The sequence below is a fragment of the Capsicum annuum genome, chromosome 11, assembly GCF_002878395.1.
Source record: "Capsicum annuum cultivar UCD-10X-F1 chromosome 11, UCD10Xv1.1, whole genome shotgun sequence".
Taxonomy (NCBI): Eukaryota; Viridiplantae; Streptophyta; class Magnoliopsida; order Solanales; family Solanaceae; genus Capsicum; species Capsicum annuum.
This window is the reverse complement of record NC_061121.1, coordinates 42,240,373-42,268,117: the sequence shown is the minus strand read 5'-3', so window position 1 is coordinate 42,268,117 and position 27,745 is coordinate 42,240,373.

Sequence of the window (27,745 nt, the reverse complement as noted above, 5' to 3'; positions counted from 1 at the left end):
ATTACTTTTATCTGTGCAGGGGTTATGAGTTTCAAAAATTGATATGAGAGCATGCCTTACGAAATTCCTCTCTTATTCTGAAATTCAGTATTTATATAAGTTAAGGATTGTTCAATTCAATGATTAAAAGATTAGGTTATAAGTTTTCCTATCCATGTTGAATTTGTATGTTCTTTTGAGTTCAAGAGAGGATATTTTCCGTACTTCCAAATTTTTTAATTGTGTTAAATGGAAGGCTTCATGTAACTTATGTAATAATTGGCCACCGTATGTTTTAGTATAAGAAAGCGAGTGTCTTGGTTAAGTTTAATATGTTGTGAGACATAAGAACTCTCACTTGATGGTTAAATCTTTTGGGTGGCCATTAATATTTTTTAAATAAAAAGGGATAAAAATATGATGTGGTATTAGATAAATAACTTGCATGTCTGGGTAAGATGATACCCTGTTATGATATGCCCTTATCTACATAAGAACAAAATTATTTATAAGCATGGAGTATGTTTTAAGAGGATAAAATTGGGCTTAAAGAGAGTTAGATGGTTACCCAAATAAGGCATAAGATCAAATAACTCATTTCCCAAAACCACATTTTGCCAATACAGGATTTATTTTGCCCTGAAACAGGGGAATGTACGCTGGCAACGACTTTGTGGTATAGTAAAGATTAGAAACTCGAGACCTTGTGGCAATCTTGGGTTTGGGGCTGACACATATAGACCATGTGCAAATCAAAATTGTAAGGTATACCATCTAGTTCAGAAGTAATTCAAAGAGTTAAGTCAATATTTTACATAAATGGTTGAAGTTTTTCATATTACGCCCATGTGTTTTTATTTACCTTATGCAAAATTTCTTTATGTAATGCTCTCACTTATGTTGTATAAAAATATATGTTATTTTTGGATTGTTCTACATACCAGTACATTCGAGTATCGACCCTCTATATTTCAGGATCTGAGGTTCAGTCTCGTGGTCCCACTAACTAGTAGATTATTTCCAGACAATTAGAGTTGGTGAGTCTCTCTTACTTCAGAAGGCATATTTCCCATGTATTAGTTTTCTTTTTATTTTTATGGTATGACCAGGGGCCTTGTCTCAATTTAAATAGACTAGTATGTTCAGCTCAGTAGAGGCTTTGTAGAATATTTAGATTGAATTTGGGTTTTCTTATGGTTTGATGTTATGATGTCTTAAGTTTTATTAGTGGACTATGATTTTGTCAGTTTATCTTCCGCACTTTCTTTTCATATTACTTATTATTATGATCACATTTTAAGAGGTCTCTTGGTCCTTTATGGTTCGGGATGCCCATCGTGGCTAGGGCCTCGGTTCGAGTTATAAATAGCTTGGTATTAGAGCATACTTTAGGGTCCTAGGGTGTCTAGAAATTCATGTCGTGTAGAGTCCATTTTATGGATATGTAGAGCACCACACTTATAAGGAGGAAGGTACGAGTCATTTAGGAATGCTTCTCTTTCTTTCATATTCTAGTTTGTGCACGGAGTTTGAATGTTTCCTAACTCCTAGCTTTCTATGTATGATATGGTGTCTCCCATAGATCCAATGAGAAAAACACCCATGCTGATGATGTCCGCCCTACTCATGGGATAAAGACCCATTACAGAGCCCATATACTAGATTTCACTGCTACTCCAGGAATTTCTCCAATCCAAACTATCCATCCTCAAGCTCCTTAGTCCGGTGTTAATCATACCCAATATCCTCAAAGAGAAGTTTGAAATACTGAGTTCGTTCAGTCCATCCACTGCTAAGTTTATGGCTTATCAGTCCCGTTATTTTGGAGATATAAGTTCTGTGCTTGGTTCTTTAGAAATTACCCGAGTTGGCCAGTTCTTGAGGCTTAACCCACCCACCTTTATGGGCACTAAAGTTGAGGAGGACCCCCAAGGGTTCATAAATGTAATAGAGAAAATATTTAGAGTCATGTATGCTAGTGTCACTAAGGGGTAAAATTGATGGCCTACAACTGAAGGACGTAGACAATTAGTGGTATGAGGAACGATAAGAATTGAGAGGTGGGGGTGCTACAATTGCTGTATGGGAAGATTTTTCTGAGGCATTCCTAGATCACTTCTTCCCTCTGGAATTGAGAGAGACCAAAACAAAAGAATTTGTTAATCTAAAGCAGGGGAAGAAGAGATTTAAAGAATATGAATTGAGGTTTACCCAGTTGTCCCATTATGCTTCGGAATTAGTGAACAATATTTAGGATCATATGAGAAAGTTTGCATCCAGTCTCTTGGTTGACTTAGTGTTGGAATGCAAGGGTGTAATGCTGAACAAGGATATGGATATCTCCAGGTTCACAGTGTATATGCAGCAGGTTAAGCAGTAGAAGAAGAGGCAGATAGAGGTGAAGGAAAAGGAAAAATAGGTTATGAGGGCTAGGTATATAGATCAGAATGTAAGTTAGTAGCAAGGTGTAAAATGGGATAAGAAGTGGTCTAAGAAGAAATTTGGGGCAACGCTCGGTCTTCAGCTAGCGCCCCAACACCCATACCTCTAGACAATTAGTGATTTCATAATTCCTACCATAACGGTGGGACAAGGATATAGGGTACTCGGTCCTAGGAGAGTGTAGCTCAAATCTTTAGGTCATACCCACGCTGTGGAAAATGCGGGAGGGATCATCTGATAAAGTGTTAGCTTGGTTATCAGTCGTACTATACATGCGGTCAGCTAGTCTATTATAAGAGGGACTATCCCTCAGCTAGAGGGAATTTTGGAGGCACTAAGTCCCAAGATGCTTCCTCAGCTCTACCACCTAAGGGTACTACTTCTTTTACTAGAGGTGGTCATAATCGGTTATATGCTTTATCTACTCGCCAGGACTAATAGGCTTCACTAGATGTGATTACCGGTATGTTACAAATCTTCTCCCGCGATGTGTATATGTTGGTTGATTGTAACACCCCGAGACTACCCCCTTGACATCATGAGGTGTTTAGGACCACAAGTGATCCCAAACTAACCTTTGTTCTAGCATAACTAATGAGCAACTAAATAAAATACATAAATCTGAAAGAAATAATTGGAAGAAATGTATTTAGCTGAACATCTTCAAAAAATAACTATTAAAGTGATTACAAATCTGGTTATACAAAATAAAACTAAAATCAAATGCATCAACTCTATTGACTGTCTATGAAGCCTCTACTAATAGTGATCATAGGTAGCCAGGACATGACCCCCAGCTATCTCAAATCAATACGACTGAATAAAAAAAGCAATATGCTACTCAAACTATAATTAACTCAAGCCCTCGAATCAAAAGGACTCATCACATGCTGACTGGAAGCTGCACACTGTCTGATTATTAGGTATGGGCTATAACTGATACCTACATTAAGAGACAATGTAGCACATAAACATAAATGTAGATCAGTACTTTTGGAATGTACTAAGCCTGTGCTGGTGAATGCATAAGTAAAATTAATAACGCAATGTATTTATAGATTTTCAAATACTGCAAGCTAAATGTAAATGGTTCACCTTGAGCTTGAATAAACAAAGCTGTGAAATCGTGAACATGAGTAGTAAAGCATAATGATAAACTTTGTGAGCCGCAACACTTAGTTCTAAACTCTTTTCTTTTATTATGTCTTAGGGAGGTTCTTCTAACCGACATACACCATGTGAGCTATCATGGTGTCCAACGTCTTTTCCCCCGTATGGAAAAGCTCATGCTTGGGAGAGGCATCCTACCCTTGCCATCAGAATAGGACCTAATCTAAATTGATCACTATCTATAACTTCATCCATATTGGGAAAAAGATGAAACTACATTGGCTTATAGTTCTGGGGTATGTGACATTGGATGTATACCCAACTTGGTGCTAAATACTACTCCCCTATTACTTAAACTTATACTGTAGGAAATCCACCTAAAAATAACATAAGAGTTTATAATGAAAACTAGCTATGCTTCTCTTTGATTTAAATTGTAATCAAAATAACAAATGTGGATTCCATATCTTATGCTTAGGATCAATAGATCAATCATTGTTTAAATCTTGGTATAAAACCATCAAAGAAACTTAAGATCATAATCTTCTTAAAATCTCAAACTCATTCTTGGAATAAACTTGTCAAATAAAACTTAAGAGCATGATCTTCTTGAAATCTTAACATTTAAACATAGGGCTTAAAACTAATGCTTTAAACTCATGACAATTCATAACAAAACTTCATGCTCAATGTAAATCTTGAAATACTTCAACAATCTCAACTCAAGATAGTGCAATCTCATTCATAATATAACTCTCATATGTTAAAACATAAACGTAAGTATTTCTTGATATACTTACATATTTAAATTTCATGATAATCATATGCTTCAAGAATATAGAAACTAGGATATGAACCCTAATTCAAAATAAGTAAATAGAATCTTAAAATCATGCATTTTGGGGACAAGGGTGAAAGAATACCCTTGTTCATAACCCGACACACCTTAATTGGTTTGATTTCAAATTGAAAGCTTGACTTGAAGCCTTGGGAATATTCTTGAATGCTTTCCTTGAACTTCTTGGGATAGAGAACTTAGATTCTTGCTTATCTTGAAGGAGTAATGGAATTCTTAGCGTTCTTGAGGGAAGTTTAGGGTTTTCTGGGTGAGAAAAATTGAATAATAAGGCAACTAATGCTCCTTGGGGACTTTAATTTTGTGTTTTGGATAGCTTTAGGTGAGAAAAATGACCCAATTGGCCTTAAATACAAGGAAACAAAAGCTGGAAAAATAAGAGAGAATGCTAGGGAGCATGCGCCGCGGGTTCTGGAGCTCCAAAATCGAGCATCCATCATGGGATCTGGCGTACCGAAATGGAGCATGCATTGCAGGATCATCGCGTGCTACTACTTTTTTGAACTTCAAACATTCCCTTACACTTGTTTGAAAATTCTAAAACTTACCCGAGATGTACCCTTGAAACCACTAATCATTAATCAACTTTAAAATCAACATTATAAGGCCAGGAAGGTCAAGAACAATATCATCGATATTTAGGAACTTTAGAAATGACTAAGTCCCAACATTTAGTGAAATATTCCAAGTCTTCGACCCCTCTAACATGCAATAATGAGCTGAATTGAGTTAAGATCTTGCGGGGTTTGACAATATCTCCTCCTTAGGAACATTCTTCCTTGAATGAGCCTAATTAAGCTGAGAAATGAGGAACTGAGATTATATACTGAAAATGCATAACTGAAAACATGATTACACGACTGAGTCTGAAACATGATACACAAACTGAATATCTTAAACTAAACTAATTTCTTGAATACATACAATGACATGAGAATGGTTATAAGGCAGAGATAGAAACGAGAGAGTCAACTTATGAGTACCCATTACCTCCAGATGGATCTGGTTTCATGAAGAAAAAATGAGAGGTTTAGGATGCGAAAATTAGGGGTGTCACAATATCGCCCCTTTAGGATAGTTCATCCCTCGAATAACACTGATTTGGCTGAAATACTAAGGAAAGACTGAGGTAATGCATGTGGCACTTACAATCTGAATCATGATTGAAAAACTAAAATCTAAAACTGATGCATTATGTATAAACTGAGTTGAATTCATAGTTTACATAGATGGGATCATTTTACCTCATGGAACAGCCTTACTCGTGAAACTTTAGGCAGTAAGACTAAATTGAAAGTTGAAAATCTATAGGAGCTTATCTGCTTAATTGCTAAACTGGATTGCAGGCTTTATAAAATGAGGCATTCTAACTGCCCGTACTCAAATGAAGTATTTCTTCAACACTCTTCTAAGAAATTCTAATAACATTAGAGAGTAGGGAATGTTGGTCATGATCTGAATAAGACATTTGTTTAAGGAATCACAACATTGATACAACTCTATAGCATGGAATATAGACATATAAATTATAAGCTAGGATAGAACTACTAGGACTTAGGCAATGCAATTTCTTACTTTTAAAGTTAGCAACACTTGTCAAATACTCCCTCAACTATACTATTTCCCTTAAATACCACACTCATTTGATTCAACTTATAAATCTCATGTGGCATTGATAACTCCATCTACTAAATTATAAACTGAACTAAATTCACTCACCATGATCTAGCCTAATTCTAAATCACAAGGTACACCATGACACACCATAATACTAGACTAAACCACATGATTCAATATTCTATGCCTCTATAGAGCTCACCCCTAAGCATAACATCCCTTACCACTTCAATGACTAACTCGGAACTCTTAGTATGGATTCACTAGCGCATATTTCATTCATCCACTTATATCCCAATATGACATTCAAACCTATCATTATAACCACAAATGAACTTTAAGACAAACCCCGATAAAGGAATACTTCTCATATTCTCTAAACCTCTATCAACAACAACTTTCTTACGCTATGCTTAAGATAACATATGTAGAATTCTCAACTAACTATGATATATACCAAAGATTTACCTCAATATTCCGTCATCCTTTAGACTTAGATAGAAAAGCATAAATAATCTTTCTTAATGAGGGTCATCAACTCCCCCTCTTCTAAACCATTGCTAATCCATTACCATCAGCATTATCTTAACATAGGAAGAGGTCACCAAAGGGATAACACAGAAGGACCTGAAGTATCAATGAATACTATACATAATTTTAACACTTAATTGAGTCCTGAGGAACAAAATATCCAAGGCATAAAGAGATTTAAACTGAGGACCTACATGATATAATGCAAATTTCACTCTTATCATGAGTTTTGAGATCTGACATTCTCTAAAACATGACTCAAGGGATAACTCGAATCACCGAGTAAAGCTATTAATTACTTCCTAGAAGCTGAGAATGCACTTGAATACGTATGAAGTGTATAAGTATTGGTCTTTGGCATGGATTTATCATGTAAGACATGAATTTGGTTTGATAAATACTAACGTCCAAGGAATACTCTGGAGTAAGAAGTGATCACTACCTCATCTCAACTCTTATTGACATGCATCACAATCTAATTCTCAAAACTTGATTTGGTTCTTCACTCTACCATCTCCCTCTTAGATCAAAGCTAACATTTTAAGCTTATGGGTCTGCTTCATATTCTCGAGACTAAGACATAATTTCTTTGTTCTAATGGTCTACACATTAATGCTCACTTACCTGTATAAACTATATCTAGACAATACTAACTTTATTCTTGGACACTCTCTTAATACATACCACCCTTACCTTCTTTTAGCTTCAATAACCATTATCATAGACTTACACTCTATTAGCCCGACAAAAAAACCTACCTCACTAAACACATAATCTGCCTCACTAACTCAAATCATGCCTAAAAGTATTAGCATCATTTATCTATAGCTCCTTAATATAACCATCAACACTACCACATACTATATGACTAGCCTTATACACACTTAGAAACTCAGGAGCATTATCTAAGTACACATGACACTTAATTATCTTAGAAACTAATTCAATCCCCATATCACCTTGGGTACACCTCTACATCATACCTACAAAATCATACTTAATTATGAATAAATAAAATTAAACTCTGGTATGCACTGTTCAAGCATACTAGATTACTTCCATATAACTACCATCACTAACCAAGCAAGCATTATTTCCATCTTGATGATCATCTACTATTCAAACTTAGTATCTAGTGCTAGGCATGATTAACAACATAACCTCGCATACTATTCTTGCTTGAAAGCTATAAAATAAAGACTAAGAAACACTAGTCCACTAGAACGTCATAACAACTACTATTTACCCATCTATAGCCTAAATTACTTACATAGCTCTATAAGTTTTAAATAAACCCATTTTACAACCTCAAGGAAAGCCTAAATTAACAATACTCAACCACCGAATACTTTATTAATAGCCTATACTTTTCAAACACAATAAATACCATCAATGACTCCTTTTCTACTTCAAGCAAACAACAATTCACCTTAAATAATAACTCCTTATCTACCCTCCACCAAGGAACCTGTACCACCTTTATTACCCTTAAACTAACATACAAAGACATATCATCTCAATACTAACTCGTGCATATGCAAAAGTTCATCTATATACAGTCAATCAATCACCATCACCACATTCTTGCCACTACAGTTTTATAACCATACTTCAAACTATATCAAGGTTCTAATACTTATCAATCATAAAACTTTAGGTTGGAATATCTCTCTAATGCAAATTCTATTTAACAATTTAGGTTCACACTATCTCCTCTTATGAGCACTATCTATATTGAAGTTTAAACAAGAAATCTAAATACATATCTTACTCTATCTTAACTAAATAACTCATAAGGATAAGGAAATAATGTTAAACTAGAGAAACTTATAACACACTAGTGAGCTCCTCTCAAGCCCCTTGTGTGACTTCTGAAGTTATTGATACTAAATCTGAAAGCATTATCTTGGGAGGAATTGGAACTTGTTAATCATGTTATCTCAATAATAAGCCATAGATAAAGTATCATGGAGTAACACACGAATTGATAAAATTTTTTGAGAGAATAACTTTATAGGATGACCTAAAGCATAAAAGAAGGGAAATATTTCTTCAATGCACTATGGCCTCTCAAAGATAAGTATAGACAATTTTGTACATTCTGAAAGACTCTACTAGACAAGACTTCACAGACACCTTAGGACACTTGAAATCTATGCTCTGAAACGTAGTTTGTAATGCCCCGAGACTACCCCCTGGATGTTACATGGTTGTTAGGACCACAAGTGATCCCAATCTAACCTTTGTGCTGGCATAAATCGTGAGCAACTGAATAAATTATATAAATGTAAAAGAAATAAGCAGAAGAAATGTATTTAGATGAACTTCTTTAAAACAAAACTATTAAAATGATTACAACTCTATTTATACAAAACAAAACTATAATCAAATACATCAACTCTACTGACTATCTAGGAAGTCTCTACTAATATTAGTCATAGGTAGCTGGGGCATAACCCCCAACTATCCCAAATCAATATGACTGAATAAAAAAAAAATAAGATGCTACTCGAACTATGATTAACTCAAGTCCTCAAATCAAAAGGACTATTCACCTGTTGACTGGAATATGCACACTGTCTTATTATGAGGTGTGGGCTACAACTGATACCTATATTATGAGACAATGCAGCACATAGATATATATGTGGGTCAATACTTTTGGAATATACTAAACACGGGAGGATTAATACATAAGTAGAAACAATAACTCAATTTTCTTATAGATTTTCAAATATTACATGCTAAATATAAATGTCTCAACTTAATCTTGAATAAACAAAGCTGTGAAATCATAAACTTGAGTAGTAAAGCATAATGATAAACTTTGTGAGCCACAAAACTTAGTTCTAAAAGCTTTTAATTTCTTCCTTCTTTTGAAGGTTCTTTTAACCAACATAAACCATGCGAGCTATCATGGTGTCCAACGTCTTGTCCCCCATAGGGAAAAGCTCATGTAAGGGAGAACCATCCTACCCATGCAATCAGAATATGACCTAATCTAATATGATCACTATCTGTAACATTAGCCATTTTGGGAATAAGCTAAACCTATGTTGGCTCATAGTTCTAGGGCAAGTGACCTTGGATGCATAACTAACTCAGTGCTAAATACTACTCCCTTATTACTTAGTGCTCATACTATGGAAATCTACTTAAAAATAACATAAGGGTTTATAATGAAAATTAGTTATGCTTCTCTTTGCTTTAAACTGTAATCAAAACAAGAAATATGGATTCCATATCTTAGCTTATGATCAAAAGATCAATCTTTCTTTAAATCTTGGATTAAAACCATTAAAGAAACTTAAGACCATAGTCTTCTTGAAATTTTAAACTCATTCTTGGTATAAACTTATCAAATAAAACTTAAGAGCATAATCTTATTGAAATCTTAACACTTATACTAATGGATTAAAACCCATACTTTAAACTCATTACAATTTACAAAAAAATTCATTCTCAATACAGATCTTTAAATACTTCAACAATCTCAAGTGAAGATACTGCAATCTCAGTTATAATATAAATCTCATAAATTAAAATATAAACATAATCACTTCTTGATATACTTACATATTTAAATCTCTTGATGATCACATGCTTCAAGAATATAGAAACTTGGGTATGAACCCTAATTAAAATAAGTAAATAGAATCTTAAAATCATGTAAAGTGGGCACAAGGGTGAATGGCTATCCTTGTTGATAACCCCACATACCTTAATTGGTTTGGTTTGAAATTAAAAGATTGACTTGGAAGCCTTGGAAATGTTCTTGAATGCATTCCTTGAACTCTTGGATTAGAGAACTTAAATTCTTTATTATCATGAAGAAGGAGTAATGGAGTTCTTGGTGTTCTTAATAGGAGGTTAGGTTTTTCTTGGAGAAAAAAAGTGAATAATAGGGGAACTAATGCTTCTCGGGGACTTTAATTTCGTTATTTGGTTGGTTTTGGGTAAGGAAAAGTGACTCAATTGCCCTTAAATAAGCGGAAACAAAATCAAGAAAAATATGGGAGCATGCTCCGTTTGCTCTGGAGCACCAAAATGGAGTATGCGTTGTAGGCTCTGGAGCACCTAAATAAAGCATGCATCGTGGGATTATCTTGTGCTACTACTATTTTAGACTTTCCAAATGCCTTTGTCCTCGTTCAAAAATACCAAAACTATCCGAGATGTACCTTTGAAACCCCCTATCATGAATCAACTTTAAAATTAACATTCTAAGGCCGAGAAGGTTAAGAAATAGACCATCAAAGTTTAGGAGCTTTAGCAATGACCAAAACCCAAAACTTAGTAAAATATTCTAAGTCTTGGGCCCCTCTAACATGTAATAATGAGCTTAATTAGGTTAAGATCTTGAGTGGTCTTACATTAATCCCGAGTCTACCTTGTATTATATGACCCCTTATATGGCATTTACTTTTGATTTTGAGCTTGAAAATATTTCTAAACCTTTCTCTGTCTCTACTATGGTTAATTTTATTGCGTCTACGAGAGTTTACCAAAATTGGTGGTGTCTATTTTTCATCGTGATATTGCGACTGATCTTATAGAACTTGACATGGTCAATTTCGAAGCTATCCTAGGGATTGACTGGCTCTATTCATGTTATTTAATTTTATATTGTAGAACCATGAAGGCCACTTTCTCTTTTCTAAATGAGCCAGTAATAGAGTAGGAAGGGTATTTTCTTGGACCTAGAGGGAACCTCATATCTTATCGTAGAGCCCTTAAGCTCATATCTAACGTTTTTTTTGTATCATCTTGTTTGGGTCAGATACTTTACCATTGTAAGTCCTTTTCTCCAGTCTATTTTGATAGTCAATAAATTTTAAGAAGTTTTTCTTGATGACCTCCCTAGAATACCACCAGATAGGGACATATAGTTTAGTCTTGACCTATTACCAAACACCCAACCTATTTTTATTCCACCATATTTAATGCTCCTACGAAATTGAAAGAGTTGAAAGAATAATTAAAAGACCTTCTTAATAAAGGCTTTATCCATCTTAGTGTCTCTTCTTGGGGTGCTCCAATTTTTTTTTGTAAGAAAGATGGTTCCCTCTCTGTATATATAAAGTATTGTCAGCTGAACAAGGCCATAGTTAAGAAATAGTACCCTCTTCTCATAATAGATGATCTTTATGACCAACTTCATGGTGCGAAAAATTTATCTAAGGTAGAACATTATTCGGGGTATTATTAGTTGAAAGTTAGAGAGGCTAATATTCCCAAACCTACTTTCAGAACCCAGTATGGTCACTATGAATTCCTAGTTATGTCTTTTGCACTGACTAATGCCCCTACAGTATTTATAAATCTCATGAATAGGGTGTTTCATAAGTTTTTGGACATTTTTGTCGTAGTATTCATTGATAACATTTTTATTTACTCTAAGAATGAGGAGGACCATGCAAATTACCTCTGAATTGTCCTTCAGACTCTCAAGGATCATAAGTTGTATGCCAAATTCTAAAAGTGTGAGTTCTAGCTTAGTTCTATATTTTTTCTAGGGAATATTATCTATATTAAGGGAATTAAAGTTGACTCCCAAAAGGTTGAGGCAGTAAGAAAGTGGCTCAGACCCATGTCTTAAATCTACATTCAGAGATTCTTGGGTTTGGAAGCGTATTATAGGAGATTTGAAGAGAGTTTCTCATCCATATCTGCTCCACTTACTATATCTATTCAGAAGAAGGTGAAATTTGTGTGGTCTAACTCTTGTGAGAATAATTTTGAGAGGTTGAAAGATAAGTTGACTACTACACCTATTTTTATGCTTTCGGAGGATATAGAGGGTTTTGTTGTGTACTTTGACACGTCTTGGGTAGGACCTGGGTATGTACTTATCTAACATGGTAAGGTAGTGGCTTATGTATCTAGACAATTGAAGGTGCATGACAAAATCTATCCTACCAATGATTTAGAGTTGGCAGCTTTGGTATTTGAACTCAAAATTTGGTGTCACTATCTTTATGGAGTGAATGTCAATATCTTTACTAATCACAAAAGTTAACAATATATTTTCATGCAGAAAGAACAAAATTTTAGGCAGAGGTAGTGGTTGGAGTTTTTGAAGAATTATTACATGAGACTGCACTATCATTTGGGTAAGGCCAATGTAGTGGTTGAGGCACTTAGCAGGTTGTACATGGGAAGTCTTTCTCATGTGTAAAAAGAAAAGTGTAATATTGTGAAGGATATTCATCGGCTTGCTAATTTGGGAGTTCGACTCCTATATTTTTGGGATGGAGAGATGTTTATACAAGAGGTAGCTAATCATCCCTAAGTATTGATGTTAAGAAACACAAACTAGAGACCCATTTTGATCTTGACTAAGGAAGATATTGGTCAGTAAAAGGTCATGAAATTTGAAATCTGAGGTGATGGAGCATTGAGGTGTCCAGGTACGTTATGTAAGCTGGATGTGGATGGGTTTGCGAGAAAGGATTCTTGACAAAGCTCACATTTCCAGGAATGTTGTTAACCCTGGTCCTACTGAAATATATCATGATCTTAAGGAGATTTATTGGTGGACTAACATGGAAAGATATGTTTCTAACTTTATGGCTAAGTGCTTGAATTGTTAACAAGTTAAGGTGGATCATTTGAGGAAAGGTGTTAGTTTGCAAGATATAGCCTTACCTTTGTAGAAATAGGAGATGATAAACATAGACTTTATTACAGGGATTCTGAGATCCAGAAACCAATATGACTCTATTTGGGTAATTGTAGACAGGATGACCAATGCAACTCACTTTCTTCTGGTGCAGACTAATTTTGGGAGACGATTAAGATAAGCTATACATTCAGGAAATAGTTTGTTTGCATAGGGATCCAGTATCTATTATGTTCGACAGAGGTATGTAATTCTCTACTCAATTTTGGTGGTCTATTCAATCTTTAGAAGATATGTTGAGGGCTTGCATGATTTATTTTATGGGTAGTTGGGTAGATTACTTTCTATTGATAGAATTTGCCTATAAGAATAGCTACCACTCTAGCATCCAGATGACTCATTTTGAGGCTTTATATGGAATAAGGTATAGATCACTGATTGGTTGGTATAAGGTGGGTGAAACCCTTTTATATGGACCTGACCTTATTTATCGGGCGATGAAGAAGGTAAAAGTCATTAGAGAGTGGCTTAAGATAGTTTAGAGTTGCTAGAAGTCTTATGCTAATATTAGGAGAAGAGAGTTAGAGTTTGAGGTTGATGATTGGGTATTTCTAAAGGTCTCCCCTTTGAAGGGAGTCATGAGATCCAAAAAGAAAGGAAAACTCAGTCCTTGCTATATAGGCCCTTATCAGATAACGAGAAGGATTGGTGGAGTTGCTTATGAGTTAGATTTTCTGACAAGTTTAGCTTCTCTTCATCCTGTATTTCATTTATTAATGCGCAAGAAATGTATTAGAGATCATTTTCTTGTGTTGCCTATAGAGGATAATGGTGTGAAGGATTCATTATCATATGAAGAGGAACCCATAGCTATGATAGATTTCCAAGTTCAAAATTTGAGGAGCAAGAAAATAGCTTTGGTTAAAGTGTTGTGGAGGAATCATAAAGTTAATAAAGCTACTTAGGAGTCAAAAAATGAAATGCGTGAGGGATATCTAACCCTCTTTGAATCTAAAGATGATTATATGGAAGGTATGGATCTTATATTACTCTTTTCATTCCATGTAACATTTCAAATCATGCTTATCGTTTCTTAAGTTATCATTTGGGGACAAATAATCCCAAGAGGGAATAATGTAACAGCCCGTGTTTTAACGTTTGAGTAACATATTCAAAATGACCTTCGAACCCCCCATTTTGATGTTAAGCCATGTTTAGATGTTATGGGTTGAGTTGGTGTAATACCCCATATTTCCCTAGCTTAAAATTAAGTCTCAGTTCATGAGTCATCAAATATAAAAATTTTGAAATGCTTATTATTTTTCAGTTTAGAGCCTTCCATTGCGTTGGAAATTGAATCAGCTTCCCAATGATATAAATTTTTCCTAAATTCGATAACCGGGTAAGAAATTATGCCTATTTTAACTTTTAGTAGTTAAACACCTAATTCAGGCCAGTAGCGCATTGCAGAGTAAGCCAAAATGTCAATTGTTAGTTTCCAGTAAGGTACCACAATACCGGTGCATCGCGCCAAAGCTCATTTTCACATTTGTCAATTTTTAGTGAGCCAAAGTAATTATACCGCATCACGCCGAGCTTTCAGGACCCATCCAGTATTGCAACACTATTCCACCGCGTCATTCCTGGGCCCAAAATTGAGTTTTTAGTGATGAAAATTAAAAATGTTCTAGGGGTTATTGGGTCTTTTTCCATGACCCAGATCAACCTTAAACACAAAATTATGCCCTAAATACCCTAATATATCATTATTCACTAACTTTTCTCAAGATTTAAAACATTTTTTCAAGAACTACGTAGCCAACATAGGTTATGAGATGTTGTCCATTAGATAAGACTAACATACTCAGGGATCTCCTGCTAGTTTAGGACTAATCTCAGGGGTCACCCGTTAGATAAGACTAACTCCAGAACAGATGTTAGTACCTATGGCACGGTATTAGCTCCCTTCCAATTGGGGTTACAAATTGGACCCCAACTCAGTTTTCATATCTTATTTAGGGCATCTCAGTTAGATGATTACCTCTCACAGTTTCAGTTTCAGTCTTCTGTTTAGAACTCAGTTCATTTTACAGAATCAAGACTGTCAGACACGGTCAATCAGTATCAGTAAATCAGTAATTAGTAACTTCAAATATTAGTTACTCGGTAATCAGAACTCAGTACTTGGCTTAAGAAAAGCTTAGATAAAACACAAATTAATCGTGTCCACAGTATTGCATACTCAGTGATTTCAGTAGTATTAGTTACTCACGTACTCTTACATTCAGTGACTCTATATCATTCAGTCAGTTACTGCTCATGAATATGAATCCTCGCATTCAGCCTTACCTTACCTTGCATACCAGTACATTCCACATACTGAACATATACTCTTTTTTTGCACTATGTTGTCTCATATCATAGGTTCGAATGCTCAAGATCCGGACCGCCTTTAGAAAGATCTAGCGAGCAGTTGCAAATTTAGTAGTGAATTCTTATCTATTCGAGATATAATTTATATTAGTTTATCAGTAGTTTAGTAGTGGGAGTTAGTTGGGGTTTGTCCCATCAACTAAATATTCAGATAGTTCAGTTAGAGGCTTTCAGACTAGACTAGTTTAGACAGTGTTTAGTTTTCAGATGTTTTTCCCAGATGTTATTATTCATTAGTATTTAAATTTTGAACCTTATGGAAATTTAGCCTAATTCCATATTCATTTTATTATTACTATTCAATGCACAGAGCAGATATCAGTCATGGGTTAGCTTGTGGTCTTTTGGGGTTGTAACCACCATGTGACATCTAGGGTGTAATTTCAGGTCATTACAAGCTTTATATAAGCCTAAGGTTCAACAAAGTCCTATGGAGTCTTAAAGCTGCATCACATATAGTTTTGTGCATGAGTGTGTAGCACACCACACTTATGGACAGGAGGCTATGAGATGTTTTAGGAAAAGTTTCCCTTCTTTCAGTATTTATGTCGTGCGAGTAAACATAAGCTCTAGTTAAATTCTTAGTCAAATACTTTTCTTTCTTCCATTTATAGAACTATCTTCCCAAAAGACTAACGAAATGAGAACCAAAAATCAGTCAGCACCTCAGCCCATTCAGGCAGATCCCCTAAATGATTACATCTCCCATGCATAATTCAGAGTTGTTTTCACTATGTTAGCCATTTTAGTAGTTTCTCAGAACAACCTATAGTTTGTTGTCCTATCTAGGCTTGGGTTTATGCTCAGTAGAGAAAGGAGGGCTAGTGTAGGAATAAAGATAGAAAGAATAAAAATAAGCGAGTCAGAACAAATAGTTTTAGGCAGTTCAGAGAGTGGTAACCGGTTCCAGTTACTTTAGAAATTCTCAACCCTAAATCCTTCTGCAGCTAGTACTCCAGTTCCAAAGATTAGAAATGTCAGTTGAGATAATCCGTCAGACTCTAAGTCTCATGGTATCATGAAAAGAGGTCGTACCCACCTACCTTTCCAGAAATATGGTATAAATCAACAGTGTGTATAGGGATGGCAGTGGCGTATATGTTGGGTATGGAAAGTTAGGCCATAGAATCAGAGATTGTCCTCAGTCAGGTTCACAGGGTCAGTACAACCATCCTTCAGCTCAGTCTGGTCGCCCGAGCCAATAGGGTTTCACTTCTAGTGCCACCAGTGGGAACGCCCAAACAGGATTTATGCACTTCAGTCTAGACAAGATAAGGAATGTTCTCTTAATGCAGTCACTGGTATGTTACAGATCTTCCATTTACATATTCATGCCTTATTAGATCCAGGAGCTTCTTTATCGTTTGTAACTCCTTGCATAGAAGTCAACTTCAAGTCAAACTAAAAATCTTAACAGAACATTTCTTAGTGCTTACCTCAGTAGGTAAATCTATTCCAGCCAGATGAGTATACAGAAGTTGCTCAATTACAGTATTTTAGAAATCCCTTCAATGGATTTCAGTAATAAAGTCATTCTATTTCTGTTTCATATGATCCAGTCCTTGAATGAAGGGGTAGTACCTCAGTTTTAGTCTATTTTAGTTTGAATCTCCAGATTGAACAAGTAGAAAGAGAAGTTGAGAATTCTAAATTAGTTAGTGATGATGTTGGGGCAATAGAAAACTAAGAATTATGTATCAAAAGGAAATACTAGCAGCGGACTTTACATTATCAGGAGTAGTTCTTCAGAATGAGTTTAGTGTTTATAAGAGTTGTCATATTTAACTCCAGAGTAAAGTGGTCTCAGGTTGATTTAGAGTTTATTAAGGGGTTAATAGACATAGAATAACAACTTTAAGCTAAGGGGGAGATGGTAGAAAAAGTAACTAAGTTAGACTTTCAGATTTTAGTAGTAATGTCAGTATGCGTAGAAAAGCAGTGGGAGAGGTTGATGCCCAACCCATCCTTACCTCAGTGCAAAGTTTTTCACTTCAGCTATCACTATATCTACTCATGTAGTACATATCAACTCTATGATCATAGCTCCTATTTATGCACTTTATCAAAAATCATGTACGCTTACAGTTTCTAGTATAAGGAGTTCCAGTTTCCTTAGTAATACGAATCATGTTCCATGAATACAGAAACTCCAAACTCAGGTCATGCATCTCATGACTCATGTACTTATTCTTTATAGTGTACTCAGTTTAGCATTCAGTTGCAAACTCAGTCCTGTTTTAGGTTTTCTTGACCAATGTGTACAATTATCAGTTATTCAATTATCAGTATCTCAGTATATCAAAATCATGTTATGTGCTTAGTCTTGTATTCCTAGATAATACCATTTCCATGAATTTATGCTCAGTTACCCCATATTCCTCAAGCAGCCCTTACCTCATAAGCATAGTGATCTATAGCTTCAGTCCAGTTATATAGATTAAGTACAGTTCGATCTTACATGACCAATATTTAGCTATCAGACATCCAGTTAAACAAATAAGTAGTATGTTTATGCATTCGTGCCCAGTGCCCATGTGAATATTTTTAGTATCCCCAAGTGAATTGCATTGTTGAATTAGAAATTATAGTTGATGAAATAGCTGAGCATAAGTTCTCAGTAGGAGTTAGTCCATAAAGCCAGCAATTTACTTTAGTAGTCAAGGGGACAAGTTCGTATGGTTCCCCATCTTTCCACCCAGTTCATATATCATGCCTCAATTTCAGATTCCAGATATTCAGTCATGATTCAGTTCATAGGTGCCCTGTGCATCATCTCTATTTTTCCTCAGAATCCCAGCTAGCTCAGCATTTTTCAAAGGACATAATGTCCCAAGGGGGAGATGCACTATAACCCCTAGGATTTCATGTCCTAAATCTTTCAGTTTCTCTTCATGTAACGAATCTAGTGTGGAGTAATGGGTACTCATAAGTTGACCCTTTCATTCCAAATCTCATCCATAGGACATGTATTCACTAAATTAGTTCAGTTCATGATATTCAGTTCATATGTCATGTTTCATACTCAGTCATGATATCAAGCTCCCGTTCATACATGTTCAGTAAGTGATCTTAGTCTCATTAGTATTTTCAGCTCAAGGTGATAGTCTTCCGTTGATTTACTTAGTTCCATGATCTAGTTATAGTTATAAACTTAGTATCCATTACCATTGCATATTTAGTCATGCATTTATGAATCAGTTCAGCCAAGTACTCATGTATTAGATATGCATATGCAGTATGAAACTCAACTTATCAATAGCTTCGTCATGTATTACATGCATCAGATATGCATGTATAGTATAAGAACTCATCTTGTCAATAGTTCAGTCATGTAGCCATGTTTCAGCGTGCATGTTCAGTGTGTAAACTCAGTCTACCAGTGTTCCTCAGCTTTATCAGTTTTATTTAAGGATGAATGTTCCCAAGGGAGAGATATTGTGATACATCGTATTTCCCTAGCTTAAATTAACTCTCAGTTCATGAGTTAACTAATATAAAAATTTTGAAATGTTCATTATTTTTTAGTTTAGAGCCTGCCATTATGTAGAAAATTGAATCAGCTTTCCAAAGATATAAAATTTTCCTATATTCGATAACCGGATAAGAAGTTATGGCTATTTTAAGTTTCAGTCATTAAACACCATAATTCAGGTTAGTAGCACATCACGGAGTAAGCCAAAATGACAATTGTCAGTTTCCAGTGAGGTATCGCGATATCGGTACATTGCGCCAAAGCTCATTTTCACATTAATCAATTTCTAGTGAGCCAAAGCGATTGTACCACATCACGTCGAGCTTCAAAGTCCCACCCAGTATTGCAACATGATTCCACTGCATTGCACCACCAACCACATTCCTAGTTGTCATTTTCCAGTGGCTTGGATCGATCGCGGCGCATCGTACTAGGGCCCATAATTGAGTTTTCAGTGACAAAAATAAAAAATATTCAGGGGTAATAAGATCTTTTTCCATGACCCAGATCAGCGTAAACACAAAATTATTCACTAAATACCCTATAATATCATTATGCACTCAATTTTCTCAAGATTTAAAACATTCTATCTCAAAGAGGCCAAAACCCTAGTTCAAGAAATTAAGGTCAATCCTCAAGAAATCCTCCAAGAACCGTGAAGAAAAAAATCTTCTAAGGTATGTTAGGTGTTCATCTATGGGTTCCTTTCACCCATAGAGCCCACGAATCATTTTTCAAATTACAAGATTTTTGGATTATTACTTCCATTTTTGAATTGAATTGAATTCATGTTCATGTTATTTTGGGGTGTTAGTCCATGATTAGATTTCAAGCCTTCATGAAATTGAATAACTTGTATGATGAATATATGATTATCTTGCTAAACCCTTGAATTTACAAAGTGATTAATGTTTCTATGATGTTAATTGGGTTTAATCCTTGATTATTATAAGATTCATAAAAGTAGATTAGTATTTTATAAGGAATTATATGAATTACATGCAAAACCCATGAAATTGTAAGTTTGGGCATCGCAGTTGACATATTTATATATTATCCATGATTGTATGCATAAAATTGTGCTTCCCAAGTGGTTTATAGAATGTCCATGTGAATAAAGTAATAAAATCTTGACATGTTAGTATATATACAAGCTTATGACAAGATTATTAAGTTTTCATGCTATCGAGTCCTGGGGGTATTTAATACCCGACAATTTAGCTGATTACCTAGAGACGGTATCAGTTATAGAGTAGTATCAGTCATGTCATAATTGGTAGAACTCAATCAGTTAAAGAACTCAGGAAAACTCAGTAAACTCAGTATCAATCCAGTCTAGTTCAATATAAATATTTTAGTGTCTTTTAGTTTGGAGTAGGATTTAGCATCAAGCGAGCCTAAGGATAAAGGTATACCCATTAGTTATGAATGGGTCCATAGAAATAATCTGTAAGTTCCAAAACTATGTGTCCAACGTAGGTTATGAGATGTTACCCATTAGATAGGACTGACATACTCAAGGATGACCCGCTAGTTTAGAACTGATCTCAGGGGTCACCCGTTAGATAAAACTAACTCCACAGCAGATGTTAGTACCCGTGGCATAGTATTAGCACCCTTCTAATTAGGGTTATAGTTTGGACCCACACTCAGTTATCTTATTTTATTTGTGGCATGTTGGTCAGATGATTACCTCCCACAATTTCCGTTTCAGTCTTTAGTTTGGAACTCTGTTTAGTTTACAGAATTAGGAGTGTCAAAAAGAGTCAATTAGTATCAGTAAATAAGTTATCAGTAACTTCAGATATTAGTTACTCAGTTATTATAACTCAGTACTTGGCTTCAAAAAAGCTCAGATAAAGTATATATTTATGTGTGTCCACAGTATTGCATACTCAGTGATTTCAGTAGTATCAGTTACTCATATATTATTAAATTCAGTTTCTCTATATCATTCAGTCAGTTACTGTTCATGCATATGAACCCTTGCATTCAGCCTTACCTCATCTAGCATATCAGTACATTTCACGTACTAACTTCATACTCTTTCTTTGCGCTATGATGTCATATATCATAGGTTTGGGTGCTAAGATCCCAACCATTTTTAGATAGATCCAGTCAGCAGTTACAAATTTAGTAGTAAGTCCTTATCTATCGAGGATATCATTTATTTTATTTTATCAGTAGTTCAGTAGTGGGAGTTAGTTGGGGGTTTGTCCCATCAACTCCATATTCAGATAGTTCAGTTAGAGGCTTTTAGACAAGACCAGCTCAGACAATGTTTAGTGTTCAGATGTTTTTACCAAATGTTATTATTTATCATTCTTTAGAGTTTTAAGTTTATGGCAATTTAATCTAATTTCACATTTATTTCAGTATTACTATTCAGTCCTCACAAGAGATATTAGTCATGGGTTATCTTGTAGTCTTTTGAGGTTGTATGCACCATGTGGCATCCAGGGTAACCTCTCGGGGCATTATAGATGGGGTGATTTTAGGCCTGAAAAATAAATGTGCACCATATGTTGACTTTGTGCTAAGGTCGTGCGTCGCATGTAAAATGCCAATAGCCACTAGATGTGGTGTGTAATTACTATGCTCCGCACACCCTTAGGTGTGATTTTGGCATGTCCCACACACCCTCAGGTGTGCTTTTGCTATGCGCCTCCCAGATAAAGCACATTGCCAAAATTGCTCCTTTTTTATTAAATTTAAGGGCATTAAGGCCTTTTTATCCTCCCAATACGTTTTTAATCCTATAGATAAGAAATTAAGGTCCTTAAACTTATATTCACACTCACAAAATCCGTAATTCAAATTCCTTAAGAAAAAAAAGAGAAATTAACTAGGGTTTGAGGAATTAAGCTTCACGGGTCAATTTTCTCAATGTTTTCATCAATTCAAAAGGTATGTGGGACTATCCTAAAGCTCATAGGATTAATTTTATCATTTTAAAGAATCTTTAAGAATATATGATGATGTATATATAAAAACAGGTTTTTGAAACCATTTTTTGGAAAGTAGGTGTTTCTCATGAAATTTCTTCATACACTTGAATTACTTTTATATGTGCATGGGTTATGAGTTTCAAAAATTTATATGAGAGCATGCCTTGTGAAATTCCTCTCTTATTGTGAAATTCATTGTTTATACTTGTTATGGGTTGTTCAACTGCATGATTAAAAGCTTGGGTTAGAAGTCTTCTTATACTTGTTGAACTGGTATGATCGTTTGAGTTAAAAAGAGGATACAATTGTGTTCTATTGAATATTTCATATAACTTTTGTAAGAATTGACTACCGTATGTTTTTGTATAAAAAGGACAGTGTCCTTCATAAGTTTCATATGTCGTTAGACATAAGAACTCTCACTTGATTTTTAAATCTTTTGGGTGGTCATTAATGTATTTTAAATAAGAAGGGATAAGAATATGATGTGGTATGAGATAAATGACTTGCAATTCTGGGTATGATGACACCCTATTATGTTATACCCTTAACTGATTAAGAACAAAACTATTTATAAGCATGGAGTATGTTCTAAAAGGTTAAAATTAGGCTTAAAGAGAGTTAAATGGATAACCAAAGAAGGCACAAGATCAGATAACTCTTTGCCCCAAATCATATTTTGCAAACATGGGTTTTAATTTGACCTGACATAGGCGATGATATGCCGGCAATGACCTTTTGGTATAGTAAAGATTAGAAACTTGAGCCCTTGCGGCATGGCCACTGAGTAAAGGGCGAACCCATACAACCTATGGGTAAATCAAAATTGTAGGGTGCACCAAGTAAAGGGAGAACCCATATAACCCATGGGTAAATCAAAATTATAGGGTGTACCATCTAGCTCAGAAGTAATTCAAAGAGTTGAGTCAATGTTTTACATAAATGGTTGAAGCTTATCATATTACGCCCATGTGTTTTAATTTACGTTATGATAAATTGCATGATGAAATGCTCTCACTTATGATGTATAAAAATATAGGTTATTATTGGATTGTTATACATGCCAGTACTTTGGAGTATTGGACCCCTATATTTTAGGTTCTGAGGCTCAATCCCGTGGTCTCGCTAACCAGTAGATTATTTCTAGATATTAGAGTTGGTGAGCCACTCTTACTTTAGATTGCATCTTTTTGATGTGATGTTTCCTTTTTTATTTTATTGTCTGAACATGGGCCTTGTCCTGGTTTAGACAGGCTAGGTTATTCAGCTAAGAGGTCTCTAGAGCCTTTATGTTTTGGGATGCTCATCGCAATCACGGCCTTGATTTGGGTCACGACAAAACAACTTATTGATTGTGCAGATATATGTTGATGACATAATACTTAGATCTATCTATGAATCCTTGAGTGAAGAATTTTCCAAATTAATAGGAAGTGAGTTTGAAATAAGTATGATAAGTGAATTGTGCTTCTTTCTACAGCTGAAAATTAAACAAACATTCCAAGGTATAATGATTTGTCAGGAAAAATACATCAAAGAGTTGCTGAAGAAATATAATATGGGTATGCCAAACCAATTGATACTCCCATTAGAACTAGCTCAATGAGGGATAACATGAACTTAGTCCCTCAGTCAATAAGACTATGTATAGAGGTATTATTGGGTCCCTATTATATCTCACTACAAGCAGACCTGATATTATGTTTAGTGTGGGTATATGTGCTAGATTTCCAGCATCTCCAAAGGAGTCTTATCTGAAATCAACCAAGAGAATTCTCAGATATCTAAAAGGGACAGGGCACCTGGTCCTGTTCTATCTATCTGGAAATAATTTTGATATAATAGAATATGCTAAAGCTAACAATGTTGGGTACTTAGTGCATTGAAAAAGTACCAAAAGAATGGCTCATTTCCTAATTTCTTCTCTAATTTCCTAGGGATCTAAGCAACAAGATTTATTTGCATAATATACTATTAAAGCTGAATATATGGCTGCAACGGCTTGTTCTACTCAATTTCTATGGATAAAATAGCAGCTGAAGGACTTAAGGATTGTATCTAACAGTATTTCTTTTATGTATGACAATACTAATGCTCTAAACATAGCTAAATATCCAATGGAGCATAAAAGGATAAAGTATATTGATATGAGGCATCACTTTTAGAAAAAATGTTGAAAAAGGGGCTATTTTCATGAATTTTTGTAAGACTAAAGATCAGGTAGTTGATATCTTCACAAAGGCTCTTCATAGGGAATAATTTGTTAAGAATAGGCTGAGGTTGAGATTGATCAAGATAGATTAACCTACTTAGTAGATCAATTGCCTTAAATCTTTGGCTATGATTAGGAGACAGGTATCCTAGTCTCAATTGGTGCAATATGGTCTAGCTCAGTACAATACCATTTTCAAGTATACACGAACGGTGAGCAACCCTTGAAGTGGGTAGATAAGATAGAAATAAATTAAAATTTCCTTCAATGCAAGGGAGGTACCCGATCACATCCAGCAGGTTAGTATCATTATGTGTAACATAAAAATTGCACATGATTTTTACCCTAAAATCCACATTTTTTCTCGCCTGTCTGAAAATTGTCCAATCCCTAATGAAACGAAAGGTTACACCTATAAGGACCATACACTTCCCATGCCCTTTAATTTCAAACCTTGCACTTTTTTTTCTCTTTAAAAACAAAATCAAACCTTTTTCCCACCATATCTTGTTTTTAAAATTAGCTCCAAATTTCTTACTCTAAAGAAAATATTTTCCATTCCTCCAAACATTGTCTTTCCTTATTTCAAATTACTCTTCTAAAATTTCAAATGGCTGACAAAACCTCATTTTCAAGTCCCACAAATGAATCTAAGACTGTTCATACCTCCTCTTCTCTCTCTAAAACTACACTCATTGAGTCATCTTTCTTAATGTCTCTATGGAAGAGTCCACCATCGATGAAACCCTAAACATAGTAGAACCTATCTTCATAACTGCTATAATTGTTTGCAAAAATTAAACCTTTAGGTCTCTAATAGAGTTAGAATTTCCTTAAGCCTCTATTCCATCAGAAAACTCTAAAATGGTTGTCACTTCTAAACTAAAAAAAAACTGGCTTTCCCACCCCTTCTTACTCAAGACCTATTATTTCCCAACTCTTTGATGAAGATATTTCAGTGAAGAAATCTAATCCCTCTAGTAGTGAGTTGGTAGGGGAGAATTGGGTCACTGAAAATTTGATTTTAAAAATGATCCTAAAGAGAGTTCTATAGGGTTGGAAGAAAATATGGTTGGTGATGAAAAATGTAGTTTCCTTATTTGACTCGGTTTCTAAGTTAGATGAGCATACTACTCCTTATGTTCAAACTCCAGGGGAGGATGAGGAGATTGATGAGGATGATAGACCTCTAAGGTGGTCTATACAGAGACTGGGGGAAGTAAATAAAAGGATAAAGTGGATGAGACTATTGAAGTTACTAAGGTTACACAATAAGGAGTGTGGAAAGAAAGTTCATAGAAGATGCCATGAAGTCTAATAAGTCTACTATTGCTAATAGAAGAAGGCTAAAGCAAGAGATAGTGCTTGAAGAAGAAAATATGGAGGTGGTTGTAGTTGGTGAAGGTGAGAAAGATATTGATATTGATGTTGCTTCCATAAAATAAAAGAAAAGTAAAAATGTTTACAAAGGGAATAGGACTAGGTCCTCTCTAAAAAAAACAAGGAGTACTCCTAAGAAACACATTATTGTAAAGAAGAAAGTGACTGAAGGAGCTAGTCTCAAGAAAAGAAAAGTTGATGAAAAAGATCCGGAAAGTGGCTCCAAAAGAAGAAAAGTAGATGATGAAAGGAAAGTTCTGACTAGTGAACAAAGAATGAGATTCTAAGATCTCAGAAAGTTCAAATAGGGAGAGTTTGTGATCTTACGATTTTTGTGAAACCTTGAAGGGCATAGTTATTGGAATACGTAAGGCACTAGAGATGGTTGTACCTTCTAGAGGAAGTAGTTCCCTTTCTTTTTCAAAATGAGGTGAGACAGTTTTACTACACAATGAAATTTTCTAATGATGGGCTGAGTTTATGAACTTTGGTTCAAGGGAAGAATTGAAAATGGATGAAAAGTTTCTAGGGAAACTCTTAGATGTTCCTATAGTTGGAGTGTAGACTGTTTTGAAATAACAACCCTTAACAAAATTTATGGTGGATGCCTTAAAAGTAGGGGAAACATCTGTTACTGGTGTGATAAATAAATTTCAAAAAAGTGTATTTAAGTTGGTCTTTGAGTTAATAAACAATGTGGACTTGCCCAGGTATGAGAAGAGGATAATAGCTTCAACTATTGATCTATATGTGATTGATTTCTTGGGTAAGTTTGAATTGATCAATCTACCTGCTTTGATGAACAAGCATATGTACAAGGTTGTCCATGTTAAGGAAGGGAGATATAGTTTGCCTTATTAATACTTTTTAATAGGGTATTTGATCTCTTTGGAGTTATTGTTAAAATGAAGACTTCTGAAGCAACAAAATAGATGTTTACTTTGATAAACTTAATTGAAAACGATTGTGTAGAAAGTAAAGTAGGACCATGTCCTAGGTGTTAGAATTGCTAGATATTCAGGAGAAATTGAGCAAAGCAGTCGAGAAAATAAGTATTAGTTTGAATGCCAAAAATGCTTAGATTCTGCATTTGAAGATAAGAAACCAACAACTTTCTACTGAAGGACTAGGTGCTACTGAAGCACTGAGAGTAGAAAATGTAGGACTGAAGACCAAGGTCATTGATCTCATAGAACAGGTTAAAATATTGAATGTAGAAATAAAAGACCTCACCAAGCAACTATTGAACTCTCATGCTACGAAGAGTGCAAGCATGAAAATGTTGCTTAAGTTCCTCTTTTCCAAACCTCTATAATCCTAAACTCTTTCCTTTTGATTACAAATTTTTCCCATATGTGAGTTTCTCATTAATGTTTCTAGTTGCTTATTAAGTTTAGAAATTTATGTTGTTTTTTTGCACTGTATGGTATTGGCTATATGTTTAATGAAGGAACTATCTTTTCTGTCTATTTTATGTCTCTTTTTCATTTTAGTTGTTCATCTATGTTAGTGTTTCCCCAGTGGCCATGAGTAATTGTGCCTATTTTTATCTTGGTTTACTATTCCAAATAAGTAATGTAGGAGTGATTATGATTGGAGAAATATTGATAGGGGGAACAATGCGTTAAGGGGACATTCTGGAAGTGGTTCGATAGTCTGAATCTGTAAAAATCGAGTGAATGGATGCTGCTAATAGGGGGAATGCTTGTGTATGTGTAGATCCAGTTGCTCAAAACTAGATGATATTTAATTCCTTGTGAACATGGTTTGTCATCAGCAAAAAAGGATGAAATTATTGTTGTCTCATGTTTTGATAATGACAATATTATACTAGAAGGACCAGGTTCGCTACTTACTTTACCCGGGCAGAGTTGTCACACTCCGCATAGTTTTGTCTTCTTGTGCAATAACGTGTAAGTGCATAACATACCATAGTGGACTCCTGGTCCAATCAAAATTGGAATATTCAATTCCACATTACTATAAATACATAAGGATGCTCCTTCCTCAAAAGTTTTTTCAACTCCAAGGATTCAAGTGTGACGACAAAAACCCTGATAACTCAAAGTCAAATATTTCATATTGCTCATAGTGTATATATTCTTAAGTTGAGTTTTGTAATTTATTTACTATAAAGATTGAG